Source organism: Pavona decussata, unplaced genomic scaffold, assembly GCF_977016875.1.
Source record: "Pavona decussata unplaced genomic scaffold, jaPavDecu1.1 SCAFFOLD_313, whole genome shotgun sequence".
Taxonomy (NCBI): Eukaryota; Metazoa; Cnidaria; class Anthozoa; order Scleractinia; family Agariciidae; genus Pavona; species Pavona decussata.
This window is the reverse complement of record NW_028145705.1, coordinates 21,245-28,594: the sequence shown is the minus strand read 5'-3', so window position 1 is coordinate 28,594 and position 7,350 is coordinate 21,245.

Here is a 7,350-nt window from a genome sequence, read left to right as displayed (position 1 = left end):
CTTCCTTTTTTTTTTCTGTTTTTTGCTTCTAGTTATCTAAGTCCTTACTATTGTAGAATCAACGTATTTATACGAGAAACCCATAATTCATGCATGTGGGACTTGGAAAAACAGCTACAGGCGTCTGCCAAAAATTAATTTTTTACAATGTTTTATTCTCCGGTCATGCAATAAGACGTTCAACTAGTTTTGATCGTTAGTGCTTGTTACAAAATCATCAGAATTCAAAACAGCCTTGAGAAATTTTAGGTAAACACCTTACATGGTTAAAGAAAAAGATAGAAATCTAGCCTTCTCGTCCGACATTCAGGAAGAAAATATACTTTGAATTATTTGTATTTGGCCTACGTTTTGGCGTCGGTAGTGGACGATAATTCTAATGTGTTCCCGTTAAAGATCAACTTCTGCTAATTATTTTCATTTTACATAAACAAAGGCGGCAAAAATGGAATATCTATAAGAACTTATTGTAAAACGTTAAACAACCAAATCATCCTCGTATAATTATAAAGCACTTCGATCGGTACTACTTTGCACCCTGATGTGTTAATTATGATTTTCATGGAAAATGTTATTTTTTATTAAAAAAAAAAAAAAAAAAAGAAAAGAAAAGAAAACGGAGAAGCTAACATAACCAGATAAAAAGTTTATGTTTAGCATGAAACTGACAGTAGGAGCGAGTTTTATTGACATTTGAAAATATTACACATTTAATTATTTGCAATTACTCTACTTGTTGACGTCAAACCCAGTGCTGCTGAGCCAAAGTTTGCTAAACCTTACATTAGTTACAAAAACTATTTACTTACGAGAAGGAAGGTGATGATAAAGGATTGAAAAATAGCGCCGGCATGGCTCGCAATATTCGTTGATAAACCGTTCTTCCGTTTTCCTAACAGCAGGCCTAATCCAGCTATTCCGAAGAGCAGTTGCTGTTCGGCGTTATATTTTTTTAAATTTGTACCCAGTGTTTGCGAAAAAACTAGTTAAAAGCTGCCATATTTTAATATTAAAATTTCAAAGGCAGGGTATAGCTCCCGATTCTTTTTTTTTTTTTTTTTTTTTTTTACCCTGTTCGGATAGTCCTCTATAATCAACTAAGGCTGAAGCTTAAATTTTCGCAAAAATCCATAAAATTTTAATTTTGGGAGTTCACGTTACGGTTTGTTGGTGAAGTGTTTTGTATATATATTTACAAAACCCGGTTGGAACTCGCATATCTAGGATTATAGTTTCATATTGTTTACAGGATTTGGCCCTAACATCATTGTTATTCAAACGACGGAAGACATAAGCGAACTCCAATGGACGATCCGCCTCTTTGACGAAACGACTGGCTAACATTTCGGGCGGTATTGTTGGTATAGTCTGGATAACATTATGTAAATCCCGGTTGTCTTCGAAATTTTTGAAAAGGACCCAATAAAGGTAAATAAATAAAATAAATAAATTTTACTGGCTTGCACAGTTACTGGTAGACTTAGAAGTTTACATTGTGGGCCAGAAAACAATAACAATACCTAATATATACAAGAATGGTAAAGGGACTTCTTATAATTAATACTGTAGAAAAAAATATCATCGTGAGAAGTGAAGAAGGAAAAAAAGGTAAAAAATGCGAAGCAGTACACTACAATCGATATATAAAAAAACGTGCTAAAAAAGACCTTTTAAAGCGTCTTTGTAATAATAAAACGTTCCCGATTTGAATTGACGGGCAAGAATTCTGTTTTGTGGACGTGGTCCGAACAATTTTTTACCCCTAAAAGGTACCGAATCAGTGGACTGACATTTACTTCCTCTAATTTTTTTCGGCTCAATTTCCTAAAAGGTACCACCATATCTCTGACGGAAGAAATTTTAAATTTTTGAACCTTATAGTCTACCAAACCACGAATTTTAACCCATTAAGAGAAAGACGATCACCCCCGTGACTTTTATATGAGAGTCCCCAACCCACCCCTCATAGGGATGTAAATAGCTTTTTCAAAATGGAATTTAGAAGAGAAGATCCATCTTTATTTATTGCATTTTTAATATTTTATATATTTTATTTATTTATCTATTATTTTTTTTTCTTTTTTACGATAAAGGATAAGGCATTTTCCAATCAGTGAAGAGCCGTTTAATCTTCCGTTTCTGTCGCCATGTCCCACGGGTTTTATTTCTTCTTTCGGGAGGAGTATTCTTGAACATTAAGAGAGATATACAATTACGTTTATGACAAACGACAGAACTTGCCACGTGATCATGTTTACCCTATATTTGTCGCTCGCTGTTTTTAGTTTCTCTGTGAAATTGATCAGTTTTGCGTTAGCATTAAGAGTCATAATTATTTTGCACTATTTCCATACGTGTACTAGTTCTTTTTTAAGAAAACAAAAACCTTGAATCTCAACAATGTCATAAACGCAATTCTAAGTCTCTTTTATAACTACTTATATCTCATTTTTTTTTTTAGCTGAAGTTTCCGACATCACTCCAATCGAAAGCCCAGTAGAGTGCGGCCCGATATTAAACTCTTAAACACCAATAATGATCGGTCTCTAATTTCTCCTTACCATATCACTGTCTGATTAAACAATCAGGCCAGGAGAATAAAGAATATAATCACCAAAGATAAAATTTTCTTAATTCTCCTACCTGGTGCCACAATAAATAAGCACAGAGGAGTAAGGAGAATGTACATGTTGATATTGCTGCTTAAAGGACAAACGGGGTGTTCATGTAAGCAGGCTTCAGCTTGAAAGAAAGAGAACAAAAAGGAAGGAAGGACAGGAAGAAAAGAACGGCATCAAAACAAATAATCACTCGTGGGTTCGAAGGGACGGAAACTGTCGTTAAGAGAGCAAAATAGAACCAGCTGGCAAATTCGGAAAGCCAAACGGAAAAACCGGAAAAGAGAGCTGTTTTAAAAGAAATAGTTATAAGATAATAAATAAATGCCACTTAAAAATTCAGCTAAAGAATGCGAACAGATAAACCTGTGTTAGTCTACAACAATATCGCTTATGAAGGCTGGATATTGAAAACAGGATTTTGGAAACAGTAAACGATATTTTAAGTACGTTTTTCAAATATTGAGTGAGTGTCCCCGCATAAATACTTTGGTAGTTAGCATATAAAAAAAGGCAGAATTCTAGTTTGTCTAACATCCTGCAGAGCTATCACTACATATCCAGCGTGTTGCCTGCAAACCTATTGTTTCATTTATCATTTCACTGGTTAAAATGTTTTAATATGTATTCTTATTTTATTTTATATTTGCACAGAAAGAAATTTCTTGCCGCAAAACAATCGATTAGCATCTGAATCAACTAACGCGAACTTTACAGTGCCACAATTAATTTTTCACAATTTTTCGTTCTCCGGTCATGCAATAAGACGTTCAACTAGTTTTGATCGTTAGCACTTGTTAGAAAATTACCCCTTTTTTTCATTTATCAGAAATGAAAAAAGCCTGAACAAATTTTAGGTAACCACCTTACATGGTTAAAGGAGAACATAGAAAATGAGCCTTCTGGACGTTCAGGAAAAAAAATTATTTTGAATTATTTGCATTTGGTCTGCCTTTTGGCGTCGGTAATGGACAATTACCCAATATTTTCCAGTTAAAGATCGAATTCTTCTAATTATTTTCATTTTATATAAACAAAGGCAGCAAAAACGGAATATCTATAAGAACTTATTGTAAAACGTTTAACAACCATATCATGTTCGTGTTATTATAAAGCAGTCCGATCGGTACCACTTTGCACCCTGATGTGTTAATCATGATCCTCATGGATAATATGGAGGGTTTTTTTTAATGAAAAAACAAAAATGAAGAAGAAGAAGAAGCTAACAGAACCAGAAAGAAAGTTTATATTTAGCATAAAAGTGACAGTAGAAGCAAGTTTAATTGACATTTGACAACGCTACACATTTGAGTCTTTGCAATTACTGTGCTTGTTGACGTCAGACCGAGTGTTGCTGAGCCAAAGTTTACTAATTGCCTCCACTAGTTTAAAAATATTTACTTAGGTGTAGGCAGGTGATGATCAGGAATTGAAAATAGTGCTCGAGTCTTTCCTTAACATGGTTCGCAATATTCGCTGATAAACAGTTTTACCGTTTTGACAACAGCAGTAATATGAAATCGAATGTTTAAGGCCTAATCCAGCTATTCCAAAGAGCAGCTGTTGTTCCGCGTTATGTATTTTTGTGCTCAGCATTTGCGATAAAAGTATTCAAAAGCCGCAATATTTGAATATTTAAATATCATAGACAGTATACACCTCCGGATGCTTTTTTTCTTTTTTTTTTATATATATATATATTTTGTTTTTAGTTTTCTAAGTCCTTACTATAGTAGAATGGCCGTATTTGTGCAAGAAACTTATAATCCATGTGGGACGAACTTGAAAAAAACAGCTCCAGGTATCCGGTTAAGTGTCTCGTAGTATCCATTAGTATAAATATGGGCCCGAGCCCAGAGATTGCAACTCCCCCGGATACGGAACGAGTATTGCGTACTGTTTCTAGTAAAATGAACGGGTTCGGTGCGAGGTTGGCGAACAATGTATGGGACGAAATGGTTTTTGAAAATCATTGTTTCACGTAACAAAATTCTCCACAATCAGTGGAATATTTCGCATCGTGGTCCAGGGTCTTCTCTATACCACCAATTTAAATATAGCGATGACCCAGGGGATTAGGTTGGTGCATATGCTCATTGTGGGATTGCAGCGTCCTTCCCATCGAGCCCTGCGCGAGCCTCTCTCCGCAAACTACATGGCCCTTGACCAAGTCGTATTATTCAGTTCTTTTCCCCCATAAAAGACTATTTAATCCATAGCTAGGGTTTTCATACTCCGAGTAACCTACTCCTAGCTGGATTGCCAACAGCGTCTAAAGAACCTCCCCTGTCCGTCGTTGTAAACCAACCCGTGGTGGTCTGACGGATTTTGTTAGCACTTGCTAGGTGCTGCCAGGAAGTATGGACGGCAGGAGGTCCACATTTTCATTTATTGTTGGCTTAAGGCTAAGCTTGGTCTAACTCGTGCCTATTTTGTATCCTATTACAACGCGAGAAACATTAGTAGTTCCTGTTGCACTCTCGCAAATTCCTTCTAGTTCTCTTTTTCAACTTGCATAATTCAGTACAGTCCCTTTCGCGTGGGTGATCTGGAGGAAAAATGTGTGACCACCCGAAGTCTAAGTCCTCGTTTCTGAGCTTGCTCAGATCATTAAATCATTTTATCACCTTCAACTTTTTAGAGCCCCAATTTCAAACTGTGTTTACTAGCTATACCGTGCTCTTGTCGACCAATTGACAAACTACATGTGCTTTTTATGTTAAGTTTTATTTTTACTTATCTGCTGTTCAGTTCATAATCAAGAGATAGTCATACAACATTGCGGTTATAGTGGTACAACTTGTTACGATGATGGCTTTGTTAGTGATAATCTAATGCCCTTTAGTTAAATTACCTTACAAAATGCTGCCTTCTGAAGGACTAGGCAACTGATAAAATCATCATCATTATCATCATCATCTTTCATTTTCCTACTTGAACTAATTATTTACATTTCACTTATTTAGCAATTTTCTTAACAATTTTCGAATAATATAAATTTACAAAATACAGTAACTAAAACCATAGGAATTATCAAGACCTCGCAAATTCAATAACAATAAACTACTTTTGGAAAAATTGAACAGATTTGATTCCTTCATAAGCAGGAAAGGAAAAAAATATATAATCAACGACCACGTAAAAAATTACAAAAACACAGAATACAGCTCAGAGGTTATATTTAAAATTAAACAAATAAACATTGACATTCTAAATCCCAACCCCGCCAAATTAATTGTTCAGATACTCTATCACTGGGCTACAGGAGACTCGTGCGAAAAGTATCCTGCATGCCTGTGGTATTCGCTGAAATTGAAGAAAAAACTAATTATTTTATTTACCAGGCTTAAAACATAACATCTCATTTCATTTTCTTTCCTAAAAATTGGTAAGACTTTAGTAAGTAATGTCAGCTGAAACGAACCTAAACTCCCTCAAAATTTTCAGGCCCGATCGTTTCAATGCCAACAACAAAATTTAATCACGTCACATGGCACAAGAAAATTAATTTTCCCTCCCGCATGAAGCTGGCTAATCGAGGCTGGGATAGAAAACAAAGGAATTGCAAATATCGTGGTAAATGAAATTGTTACTAAATTTAAACATTAGCTGTAAAGGAAGCAAAAGGTAACACCAATATTAAGGATTGTGGAAGGATTAAAAATATATAATATAACTGACATTGCAAAGACTAGTAAATTTAAAGAGAAAGTTAAAAAATGGACAATGGTAGAGCTATTGCATTACATTGATAATTTATTTTCTAAGAAACTTCCATGGCCCTTGGTTAAGTTTATTTTGTAAAAGTAAATTTGGGCAAATTCCGGAAATCTAAAGTTATTGCGTTCCAGACTAATAGTTCAATTCTAAGAAATGAATTTTTTACTTTCTCGAGATTGGAATGTTCCCGTGTTTAATCACTGCCACTGTAGCGGAGTTTGGGTCTATTTAAAAGGGGTACCATCAAGGTAATACACATAGAATGAGCTACAGTTCCTAACTTTGATGGTAGTGGAAAAGAGACAACAATTGTGGTACCCGCGAAAGCAGACCCTTCTCTTACTTTCTCCATCCGCGACACTCGGATGACCTCATATAAACTAACCAGGAAGGCGAGCGCCTCAACGTTTTGAGTGTGGACATGTTGAAGCCATTCTTGTACCTCCTGCGCCTTCAAATCGAAACCAACCAGGACCAAGTCCATTATCACTCCGCAAGATATATATAGATCGTTTTCACGTGAGGTCACGCATTGGCCCGCCGCCATATTGGTGTACCACTTTTGATTGCGTAATACGTCATTGGTAGGTCACAACTGCAATTGATATTCCCTCTAGCAAAAATGGATTTATACAAAAGCAAATCGAACTCCGAGGATAATTCGAAAATTGCCCAATATTTTCCGATTTCTGAAAATGCAAAGAAGCTGGATTTGCCGGTCACAGATCGATATTTGCAGAAAATATCCACAATCGGAATCGATCCAGTTTTGATCGAAGGGAAGCACTTTCAGCCTGACTGTTTACCTCAGGTCGAATCCACAGATATCTTGTGTTATCTCGTTTTAGAGACAAGCTTCTACACTAATTATTTGACATCTGCTGCTACTTTTTTTTTTAATCCAGAGTGTATTCTTTTCCGAATTCGGCGATTGTTTAATCTTTTTCATGCGATTTATAGTTTTTGAGTTTTGACGTTGCGCGCAGGGTACAAGCTGTTGCATTAAAGGGAA